Genomic DNA, 12,444 nt, shown 5'->3' on the forward strand with positions numbered 1-12,444 from the left:
GAGCTGGGCCAAAATATCGTCGGGTGGAGCTCGAGGTCGTCGTTACAGGTCGTCTCGGCTTGAGTCGACGTTCGGACTTGACTGGGTCTGCGTAGGTACTACCCTGTCGTTGAAGGCCTCGGGGGTCCGCATAGGTACTACCCCGTCGTTGAAGGTCTCGGAGGTCCGCGTAGGTACTACCCCGTCGTTGAAGGTCTCGAGGGTCCGTGTAGGTACTACCCCGTCGTTAAAGGCCTCGGGGGTCCGCGTAGGTACTACCCCGTCGTTGAATGTCTTTCCAAGGCCGAGGGAGCTTGGGCTCACTGTCGACTCAGCGGGGCATCCCGAGCTTAGTCGGAGGATCGGGCACGAGGTCGAGGGAGCTTGGGCTCGCTGTCGACCTGGTGACGCTTTCCGAGGTTGAGGGAGCTTGGGCTCGCTGTTGACTCAATGGGGCATTCTGAGCTTAGTCGGAGGATCGAGCATGAGGTCGAGGGAGCTTGGGCTCGCTGTCGACCTGGTGACGCTTCCTGAGATCGAGGGAGCTTGGGCTTGAGCTCAGTCGGGATCTTTGATGGAGATCGAGACCGAGCAAGCTCGGATGCCCCAGCCAAGTCTGGAACACCTCGCCACGTCGATATCGAGGTCGATCTCGATCTCCATCAAAGACCCCGACTGAGCTCAAGCCCTCGCTGAGTCGACAGCGAGCCCAAGCTCCCTCGATCTCGGGAAGCGTCACCAGATCGATAGCGAGCCCAAGCTCCCTCGACCTCGTGCTCGATCCTCCGACTAAGCTCAGGATGCCCTGTTGAGTCAACAGCGAGCCCAAGCTCCCTCGACCTCGGAAAGCGTCACCAGGTCGACAGCGAGCCCAAGCTCCCTCGACCTCGTGCCCGATCCTCCGACTAAGCTCGGGATGCCCCGCTGAGTCGACGGTGAGCCCAAGCTCCCTCGGCCTTGGAAAGACATTCAACGACGGGGTAGTACCTACGCGGACCCCCGAGGCCTTCAATGATGGGGTAGTACCTACGCGGACCCCCGAGGCTTTCAACGACAAGGTAGTACCTATGCAGACCCCCGAGGCCTTCAACGACAGGGTAGTACCTATGCAGACCCCCGAGGCCTTCAACGATGGGGTAGTACCTACGCGGACCCAGTCAAGTCCGAACGTCGACTCAAGCCGAGATGGCCTGTAACGACGACCTCGAGCTCCGCCCGACGATATTCTGGCCCAGCTCGGAAGTGCCAAGTCACTCACTATAAGCTCTAATTTTACCTGACGGCACTCCGACCAGGTTCGAGATCAAAAAGCATGAAAGCTCCAACGATAGCCTGACCTCGGCCAATGTTATCTTCGGAGCCCGAGCTCGAAACTTCGGCAAGCTTATTCTAGAAGCCGAGCCCAGGGACTTAGCAAAATTTTTTCAGAGGACAAACCTAAAGGCCTAGCGGAACTTCTTCGGAATCCGAGCTCAAAGACTTAGCGAGTTCTCCTAAAGTCTAAGCCTAAAGCCTTAACATGATCCCTCTTAGAGCTAAAAGCCTAACAGCTTAGCGAATTCTACCGGAATCTAAGTCTAAAGACTTAGCCGAGCTTGAAGACTTGAAGAAATTCGCCAAAAAGGAATCCAACTCAAGCAGCCAAAATAAAGGTTTATCTACTACGCAAATAGAAACAGGCACAAGTTTAGAAAAAGAAAGCTCTTCATTGATAAAGGCCCGAAGGCCAAGTACAAAATTGAGGTTCGGCCGTATTCGAAGGCCGACCTCATTTACAAAAAAGAGAACAAAGAAAAAGAGGAGGCTAAGTCCTAAGAGGCCGCTGCTTCATCGGCACCGACCTCGGGGTCGTCCACGATGATCACTCGGGGGTCCTCAGCGGGAATTGGCTCGGGACCTTCCGCGACGGCCTCAGATGGGGCTTCGTCAGTAGCCTCGGGAACGCCCCCGGCAACTTTCCTAGAGGGAGTCTCTTGAGCCGCGTCAGTCTCGGCCTCGACGACCTCCAACTCAGCCTCGAGGATAGCGGAAACATCAGCCTCGCTCTCCGCACCGATCCCCATCCTTGGCCGAATGCCCGTGAGATCGAGCTGGGGGTAGAACCGCTGCATCTGCCTCCGAAAGTTCTCGAAGCCCCGGAGGAATCCGTCCACGGCCTCCTCCTCCATTAGATCGCAGAACTCTTCTGATCCCTTGAAGAGTTCCACCGCATCCCGGGCCTATTCCAGTGCCCTCTTCTCTCGAACCTCGGCCTGCTCGACCTTCAGGCGGAGAACCCCGCCCTCATATTTGTAGCCGGCGGCCTCGGCACGAGCCTCGGCCAGATGCGCCTCGGAGGCGCCTCGGAGGCGCCTCGGCCAGATGCGCCTCGGAGGCGCGCAACTCCGACCTCGCCAAAGTGTGCGCGGCCCTCTTCTCTTCGAGTTGATCGACTGCCGATCGCCGCTCGGCCTCGGCAGCCTCCACCCGCGCAACGGCCTCCAGCCGCATGGCTTCAGAATCGGCAAGCCTCTTCTCGGCCATCTCCAGCTGCCTTTGGCCCCTCCGAGCCTCATTCTGAAATTCTGAAGCTATGAACACCAGCGTGTCGATCTCATGGAGATGCTGCAGGAAAAACAACGATAAGTGAAAGTGAAAGAAATGTCAATAACCGAAGCAAACATGAGAAGGCAACTTACCCTGACAGCATTACAATAAGTTTGGTCGACAAGATCACCGAGACCGACGGATTCAAACTCGGCCCGGTCGGCTGGGAGCAACGCGCGGCGAAATACCTCGCGCGCGACATCGCTATCGCGGAGGATCGAACTGCCCTCGTGGATGGGAGACTCCGGGCCGTCGGTCCCCTTTTCGGAGTGATCTCCAACTCCGGAAGAGCTTGAAAAGGTGGCCCCCGACGAGCTTGGCCTACCCGGGATCCCAACGGCAGGACGAGACCCGCCCGGGACCCCAGGGCCCCTGCTCGACTCGGGGCCCGAGCGCCGCATACGGACAACCGATCGACCTGCCCATTGAGAGATGGGGGCGGGGCAGGCTGGAGGCGCCGAGTCCGTCGCCCTTCTCTAACCCGAGCTCGTGTGCTCGGTGGTTGGGGCCCTTTCCCGGGCAGATCCGGATGTTCCGGCCCTAGAGCCCCTCGCCTCAGCAGGAGAAGGAGTTGAGGCCGATCTGGCCTTCTTTCTGGGCTCGAGAAGAGCCCCGCTAGCCTTGGCCGCCCTCCTCTTCAGTCGGGCGAAAAGCGCGGTGTTGCTGGTCACCATATTGGGAATGTCTGAAAAGAAGAGAAAATTTCTAAGTATCAGATCAGCATCAAAAAGAGAAGGAAAGAAACGAATAAGACAAAAGACTGCAAGATGAAGAAGGAGCAGCGCGACTGCTCTTACCCTCGTGGCGCGCCGAGCTCAAGCCGACGTTCACCAGGGCCTCCTCGCTCAGGAGGTCGGTCAGAAGGATATCCTCCCCGAGGCCATGCAGAGCGTCGAGAACCCTCTGCTCGTCCGCCGAAAGCTGGGGGAGCTTATTGAGGGCCTTCAGCCGAGGATGCCCCCACCTCGGGTCAAATCCCCACGTGAGCTCGGAGAAAAGGAAGAAAAACCTCCCCTTCCACTCATGGATGGAGGAAGGGGCACCTCGGAAAAGTGGCCTACCACCTCGGAAGGCGAGATAGAGCCACTCCCCGTCCGCCAGGTTTGACTTCAACATGAAGCACCGGCGGAAGACGTTCACCGAGGTCGGTATCCATGCGCAAGGCAAAGGGATAGGAACCCGATGATGGTCCTCTACGAGTTTGGAGCGAGTTGTGCTGGGACGAGCTCGTACGCCACCAGCAACTCGTTCATGAACTCGTGAAGAGGAAACCGCAGGCCGGCCCAGAGTGTCTCAACGTACACCCCGATCCGACCTGGAGGAGGTCTCCTCACCCGATCCTTTGATCCCGCAGGTTCGAGACGAAACCCGAGCCGGAAGACAAATCAGGAATGGACCAGCTCCAGTTCCTCCTCAGTCAGGCTAGACCCGACCTCACCTGAACCACGACCCATCCCAGAAAAGGAAAGACGAAGAAGAAAACAAGAAACGAAGGAAAGAAGAAGAAGAAGAAGGATCCCCTGAGCCAACGTGGAAAAATAACCTACTGTGAAGTCACCGGAAACCGCCTCAGGGCACCGCTGGGAAGGCTCGGTCGCGACTATGAAAGGAGAAAAGAGACGAAGGAGGAAGGGAGAGCAACGAATGCGACGGCCAAATAAGAACTTTTACGGCCAGATTTGAGGTTTATATAGGACCTCCCGACGGCCCAGATCCTTCGAATCCGGATCCCGCCTTCTGTTCAGATCGTGCCACGTGTCAGCTCCAAAGACCGAAGCGACATATTTAATTTGAATCGACGCTTTAAATATAGAATCAAGGCGGCATACCATCGGATCTCGGAGCTCCATCATGAGCCCACGATGCAAGACAACCTCGAAAGGCGAAAGGGCGTCGCCCCGTCTCCCCTCATTAAGGATACCCCAAAGCACGCAGGACGCTGAAATAATTTAAGGCTTACTGGCCCCCATTAATACAATAAAGGTAACTACTTCCTTCGTCCAAGCTCGTAAGCGGCTCGGACTTGGAAGTTGGGGGGTAGTGTTGAGGAAAAACGGACTACCCCAAAACACATGAATGCATCACCGACACCCGACCTGGAGGTACTCGATCTGAAGGCGTCTGACTTCAAGACGCCCCACCGGAGGCCCGACTTCAGGGCCCCCGACCTGGCGCCCTGCCAGGCGCTCGACTTCGAGACACCCAACCTCAGCATTCTTGACCTCGGAAGCCCGATCTCACTATCCACCCTCTACGGTCACATCCTTCTGTAGCTCGACCGGGGACCATGCCCTGCAACAATTAATGCGCACGGCCTCTGCTAATCTCCGGCTCACCCAACAATTAATGCGCACGGCCTCTGCTGATCTTCGGCTCACTCAACAATTAATGCGCACGGCCTCTGCTGATCTTCGGCTCACTCAACAATCAATGCGCATGCTGTCTACGGATCTCAAGCTCTCCACGACAAGCAGTTGGCCCACTCAGCCACGTCCGATCAGCCACGACGACTCACTGGCTCCGGCCTGATCTCACACGATCATGCTCAATTATGACGGTAACCCGTTCGCCCCATCACATTGCAAGTAATCCTGTACCCCTCTATAAAAGGAAAACCCCTTCCTCTTAGAGGGAGCTGGACTCTGGAGCCCTAGAAAATACTCTCTCTCCCTCTACACATTAGCCCCCTCTGACTTTGGCATCAGAGGGCCGGCGCCGGAAACCCCGGCCATCGATTTTTTGCAGGTTCCCTGGAGGGCGCCGCTCGCCGACGGACCGTCACCCGCCATCTCACGCCGGAGCTCCTCCTTCTCAGCCACTGGTCGTCCCTGGGTCCACTTTTCCAGCAACAACTACTAAAGTCAATAATGGGTCTAACCCATTAGCTCTCCTTTCCCATTTGATTTTCAGCATGTGCCCTGCATGGGAGAAGTTTGAGTTTGAATTTGAATTTGAATTTCACCCCATGTGGCTGATTAGGAAGTAGTTTCAATTATCCCGCCAACAAGCCATGTATGGCACATGAGTCTTAGGTCTATATAAGAGAGTCATAGGCCTTTTGTGAAGATATATCTTTGATCATTGTATTTGCTCTTTAATACACTTGAACTTAATCCCAAAATCAGAACTTAAGAATAATAACAAATGTGAGATATGTGTAGAGACCAAATTACCTAAATGACCCTTTCACTCTGTAAGTAGAGATTCTGATCTCCTTGAACTCATACATAGTGATGTATGTGACTCAGGAAGAACCTCAAGGGGGGAAACAAATATTTTGTAACTTCATAGATGATCTTTCTAAATACTGTCACCTCTATCTTATCAAAGCTAAAAATGAGGTCTTAAATAAATTGAAAGTCTATAAAGCAGAGGCTGAAAACCAACTAGATAAAAAGATTAAAATCTTAAGGTCTGATAGAGGAGGTGAATATACCTCATTTGAGCTGACCCAGTTCTATGAAGAACATGGAATAATTCATGAAGTTAGCTCCTTATTCACCCCAATCTAATGGAGTAGTTGAAAGAAAAAATAGAACTTTAATGGATATGGTTAACTCTATGTTAATTAGTTCATATACACCAGAAAATCTTTGAGGGGAAGCACTAGTAACTGCATCTTATATCTTGAATAGAATTCCTTTCAAACATAATGATAAAACTCAATATGAAATCTGGAAATATAGAAAACCTAACTTAAAATACTTAAAAGTGTGGGGGTGCTTAGCTAAAGTAAAAATTCCAGAAAATAAAAGAAAGAAAATTGAATCCAAAACAGTAATGCAATATTTATAGGATATGCAATTGAGAGTAATGCTAATAGATTTTTAGTGTTTAACTCTCAAATAAATGAAATTAATAATAACACCATAATGGAAGCAAGAGATGCAATCTACTTTGAAAGTATATTTTCCTTTAAAACAAGGATAAATGAACAAATAAATATCAATAATAATTTAGGAACTAGTTCTAGCAGAATCAGATTTAGAGAAGAAGAAGAAGAAGAAGAAACTGAACCTAGAAGAAGTAAGAGAACTAGAGTTGAAAAGAACTTTGGAGAAGACTACTACACATTCCTAATAGAAGACTCTTCTACTTCTTTAGAGGATGCCTTGAAATCTCTAGATGCCTCCTTCTGAAAAGAAGGAATAGATAATGAAATGCAATCCATAATTCAAAACTATACTTGGAAATTGGCAGACCTACCCCAGGAAGTAAACCCATGGGGTGTAAATGGATCTTTAAGAAGAAACTTAGGCCAGATGGAACTGTAGACAAATATAAGGCTAGGTTAGTAGCCAAAGGTTTTACTCAAAAATCTGGGATTGACTTCTTTGATGTTTATGCCCCTGTAGCTAGAATCACTGCCATTAGGATCCTTATTGCCTTGGCTTCTATTCATAAGTTGGTTATACATCAAATGGATGTTAAAATTGCTTTCTTGAATGAAGACCTAGATGAAGAGATCTACATGGACCAACCCGAAGGTTTCATTGTCCCAGGTCAAGAGAAAAAGGTATGTAGGTTGATTAGATCTCTTTATGGTCTAAAACAAACCCCTAAACAATGGCACCTTAAATTTGATGAAATAATCCTAACTAATGGATTTAAAATTAATAACACAGATGAATGTATATATTATAAAAAGAAGAATAACAAAATTATAATCTTATGTCTATATGTAGATGATATCCTAAATTTTGGAACAGACTTAGAAATTATTAATGAAGTAAAACAATTTTTATTTCTAAAATTTGACATGAAAGATTTAGGAGAAGCAGACCTAATCCTTAATACTAAAATCATGAGGAATGAAGATGGAATAACTTTGTCCCAAAGCCACTATGTGGAGAAGATTCTTAAAAAGTTTCACTACTCTAATTGTCATCCTGTATCTACTCCCTATAATCCATCTCTTCATCTAAAGAAAAACTTAGGTGATCAGTCAATCAAAGCTTGTATGCCCAGATCATTGGTTCTTTAGGATTTCTTGCAAATTATACCAGACCTGATATTGCATACTCTGTGAACTGACTAAGTAGATATACTCACAATCCTAATAATGATCATTGGACAGCTCTAGAAAGAATTCTTAGGTACTTTAAGGGTACTATATCTCTAGAATTACACTATTGTGGTTATCCTGTTGTTCTCGAAGGCTATAGTGATGCCAACTGAATTAGTGATACAGTTGACACCAAATCCACCACTGATTTTATTTTCCGTTTAGGAGATGCAACTGTATTATAGAAGTCTACCAAACAAACTATAGTGGCTAGGAGCACCATGAAATCTAAAATGATTGCCCTAGATACCACTAGCATTGAGGCCGAGTGGCTTAGAGATCTACTGAAAGATTTACCTCTTGTGACTTCACCATTACCTTCTATATCTATTCATTGTGATTGCAGATCTGCTATAGATAAATGCAATCAAGAAAATACAAATGTGAAAATGAATAGGCACTTGAAAGTGCGCCATAAATCATTGAGATACAAATTAAAGAATAACTTGATTGCACTAAATTTTGTAAGATCCGAAAGAAATTTAGCTGATCAGCTTACCAAAAGATTGTTTAGAACAGTGGTTCTAGAATTGTCGAGGGGGATGGGGCTAAGCCCATAAGTAAAGTCACCACGGTGGTAACCCAACCTGAAAAGGTTCAATGGGTAGAAACAAGCTAGATAGGTGACTAATGAGGAGCACTATTTGTTTTTCCCATCCCTAGGGCAACAGTGCTCATAAAAAGCAAGGATTAGATTGAGTTTTTACTCTTAATGAATTCGAGACCCATAAGGCAGGGTACCTACTTGCTCGTACCCTTTTTAGGATTCACCTATATGCGTGTAGTCGTGAGGCCGCGACTATGGGAAGTGGGCTGTTCCCTAATAATACACATGAAGAGATACCTGCGCATGGCCGTAAAGCGCAAACCCGCTTCGAGCATGTTCACGCTATATTATTTGTGCTGTTGATGAAATCTGAGCCATGGACCAAGGTTCAAGGCATAGTCCACCTTCGCTCCACAGAGATAATCAATTGTCACGAAGTGAAGGTTCAAACCGAAAGGTACCTACACCTATTACATAATATAAGATACTTAGATTTTATTTTATTTTTTTAATTTTACTTTGATTTTAAATTTTTTAAATATTTAATTTATGTGGGGGATTGTTAAATTAAATCAAATATTTTAAAATTTTGAAAGCCAAATTGGTCAACGGCCAAGTGGCAAGCATCCACGCATAAGCAAGGGAGCAAACATGGAAAAATTTCTAAAGGAAGCAAGCCATAACAAGTATCATGCATCCAGTGCAAGAGCAAGCATGGAAAGGCCCCTCGAAGATGGAATGAAGCATGGACGGCCAAGATGCAATAAGCCGCATGATCCAAGGAGCACAAGAAGACACGTCATCAATCTGCGGGAGGAGAGTTTGCTTCTTTTGACGCGCCTGAGCCTATATAAAGGGCTCTAGAGATCATTTCAAAGCACAATCAAAATTTTCTCTTCTCCCTATTATAAGAGTCTAAATAAAAAGAACTCTAGGGATCATTGGGGAGAAAAGAAATAAAGAAAATTTTTCTTCTTCTCATAATTTTTCTAAGTTTCTTTTGAGCTATCTGCAAGCGTGAGCGTGCTCTTCTTTCTTCTCTGGAGGCGCACTGACGGAAAAGACGTGGTTATGTATTGGGTCGTCATATCTCTAGGAGATCTGTGCCAACAGACCGTGCGTGGAGGGCATAAACTTTCCTGGGACAACGCATCAGCATACTTCGATCCACAGGCCATCTTCTCTCTCTTTCTTCATTTTATTATTATATTATCAAGTTAATTATTTGCTAGTTTATTCTTTTTATTTACTATTTTTGAATATTATAAATATTTAATTTATTAATTATATTTGTGCATCTAGGCTGTCACGCCTCCGCCTACGCGGGGCACGTGAGGCACCCAGTGCCCACGTGGGGGCCACATGAGGGGGGAACACGGGGCTCCCCTGCCAGATATTGTCCGGTTCTGGGGCTTCATGCAAGCATCCTTCATCCCTCCCCGGTTTTGTTTTCCACCCAAAACGCGTCTGCAGGATTAGGAGACACCCGCCTCATATGCCCAGGCTCTGGAACGAGTCTTTTCGATGTGGGACTATTGGGCCTCATACCCTTCCCACCATCGGACAAGAGTCGTCCTCGGCTCTGATACCAAATGTCACGCCTCCGCCTTTGCGAGGCACGTGAGGCACCTAGTGCCCACATGGGGGCCACATGATGGGAGAACACAGGGCTCCCCTGCCAGATAGGCTAACAATAGTTACTATCTAACTTCTTCTGCAGTGGGGACCTAGTTTGATGTGACTTAAGACAATTATCTAGAATCGTAGCCATTACAAGCTCCTTTTCTTTTCTTTGTTACAAAATTATACGCTTTTTTTTATGGTTCTAGTTGGTTTACGTTTTGGTTTCGGCGTCTCCCTCCCAACTTGCTGTTCAAGATGGAGAGAAAAGTCCATGATCCAGTTGGACAACGACCGTTATGATGCAATAATAAATTTCTAAAATAATGATCTGGTACAACATTAAAATAGCAAGGTACAAGAGCATGAGAGATAGAGAAAGCAGGGGTTGGGAAGAGGAGGGAGAAGGGCGTTTGAAGTCGAAAATTTTCGTCCGCAGTACAATCCCGAAGCCGGGCTGATTTTTCAGGCTGGAAACTTGAAACCCGCCAGCATGCTCGAGTTGAACTTTCATGGCCTGTGCAATTTTAAGCGGCGTGCATAAGAGTCCTGTGCTCATCGATAAGCAAGCAAGACCGTGTTTACCGGTGCATTAATTGAATAAAATATAGGGTGTTAGGTATGAAAATCTCGCAACTGGTCAAAAGTAGATTTTAGAGATGATGCTAGACTCCAAGTTGCAAGTTTATAATGTCAATCTAATGACGGTGCAAGCAACTATTTCACATAGCTTGTCCTTGATGTTGACCATAACCTAGAAATCAAAGGGGTTAGTTTTCTTCAGAACAACACTATTACCTAGAAAGGCCACCATGAGAGGAATCAGTTGCTATTGGACTTCTTCCGCAGTGGGGACCTAATTTGATGTGGCTTGAGAAAATGTCAAGAATCCTGACCACTACAACTCCTTTTCTTTTCTCTGTTACAATAATATATGACCATAACCTAGAAATTAAAGGGGTTAGTTTTCTTCAGAACAACACTAATACCTAGAGAGGCCACCATGAGAGGAATCAGTTGCTATTGAACTTCTTCCACAGTGGGGACCTAGTTTGACGTGGCTTGAGAAAATGTCTAGAATCCTAGCCACTACAACTCCTTTTCTTTTCTCAGTTACGATATTATATGCTTTTTTTTTATGGTTCTGGTTGGTTTATGTTTTGGTTTCGCCATCTATCCCCCAACTTGAGTGTATTCAAGGTGGAGGGAAAAGTCTCTCATGATGATCCACTTGGACACCCACCGTTACGATGCAATAATAAATTTCTAAAATAAAGATCTAGTAAAACGTTAAAATAGTGAGGTACAAGAGGACATTCGTATTTGAGAAATATTCACACTCAATTTCATAAAGGCTATTCATGTGGTATGATTCCAAAGCCTCCTGTAAGCAAATTCAGCTGTGACAGAACAAACCTCATTTCTTTTAAAGTTCACCATCGACTAATTCATCAAGATAAGCTTGAGAAAGTAAGAGCAACATATAAGTTATACTAGGTACTTCCTATTCCAAAATTTATTTGTATTCACCGAACAAAGTAATAACAAAAGTAGAGAATATTCCGTTCTGGTTTCAGGCTCTAAACTCTCCCACAGAAAAAAAGACATGAAACTTTTCGAAGCAACCAAGGTCTCTGCAATTCCTTTTTTAAAAATACTGTGGGGTTTATATTCCTGTTCAAGCAAGCATCCAGTCAAATGTAAGTATAAGGATCATTGTCATTGTCCTCTGAAATAATTGTCATACATTCATTCAGAAGACCCAGTCTAACTGGAGGACGAATAATCCTATTACTCTTACGTGTTGGAATTATAGATTTTTCAATCACATCAGGTGAATTATCCTTGTGAAGTTCATTAGTAGACTCTTCTACCATTCGTTCATATGTCTCTTCAAGAATAATTTTATTATCCTTGTTATTATTCAATACAAATTTTTCTTCTAGGAAAATTGCGTTCCTACTGATGAAAACCTTTTTCTCAATAGGATTGTAAAAATAGGACCCAATAGTTTCTTTGGGATAGCCTATAAATAGGCACTTTTCTGTTCGTGATTCCAACTTATCAGTAATTTGTTTCCTGACATAACTAGAACAACCCCAAATTTTCAAATGCCTTACACTTGATTTTTTATTTGTCCATAATTCATATGGAGTCTTTGGAACTGATTTAGTTGGAATTCTATTTAATAAATAAATTGCAGTTTGTAATGCATAACCCCAAAAAGATATAGGAAGATCTGACATACTGATCATTGAATGTACCATACCTAATAAAGTACAATTTTTTTCTTTTTGGAACACCATTATGTTGTGGTGTTCCAGAAGGGGTAAGTTGAGATGTGATTTCATGTTTTTTTAGATAGCCCTGAAACTCATTGATAAGTATTCTCCTCCTCGATCTGATCGAAGAGATTTAACACTTTTTCCTTTCTGTTTTTCAACTTCATTTCAAAATTCTTTAAATTTTTCAAAGGATTCCAATTTATGTTTCATAAGATAGACATATCCATATCTAAAAAAGTCATCGGTAAATGTTATAAAATAGATAAATTCACCTCTTGCCATAGTAGTTTATAGGACCATCCTTCACCAATCTATTAATCTGATCTACATTAACATGACCCAATCATAAGCGTGCCACAAAT

The sequence above is a fragment of the Phoenix dactylifera genome, chromosome 1, assembly GCF_051530095.1.
Source record: "Phoenix dactylifera cultivar Ajwa chromosome 1, Ajwa_hap1_PhDact_Kaust_v1.1, whole genome shotgun sequence".
NCBI lineage: Eukaryota > Viridiplantae > Streptophyta > Magnoliopsida > Arecales > Arecaceae > Phoenix > Phoenix dactylifera.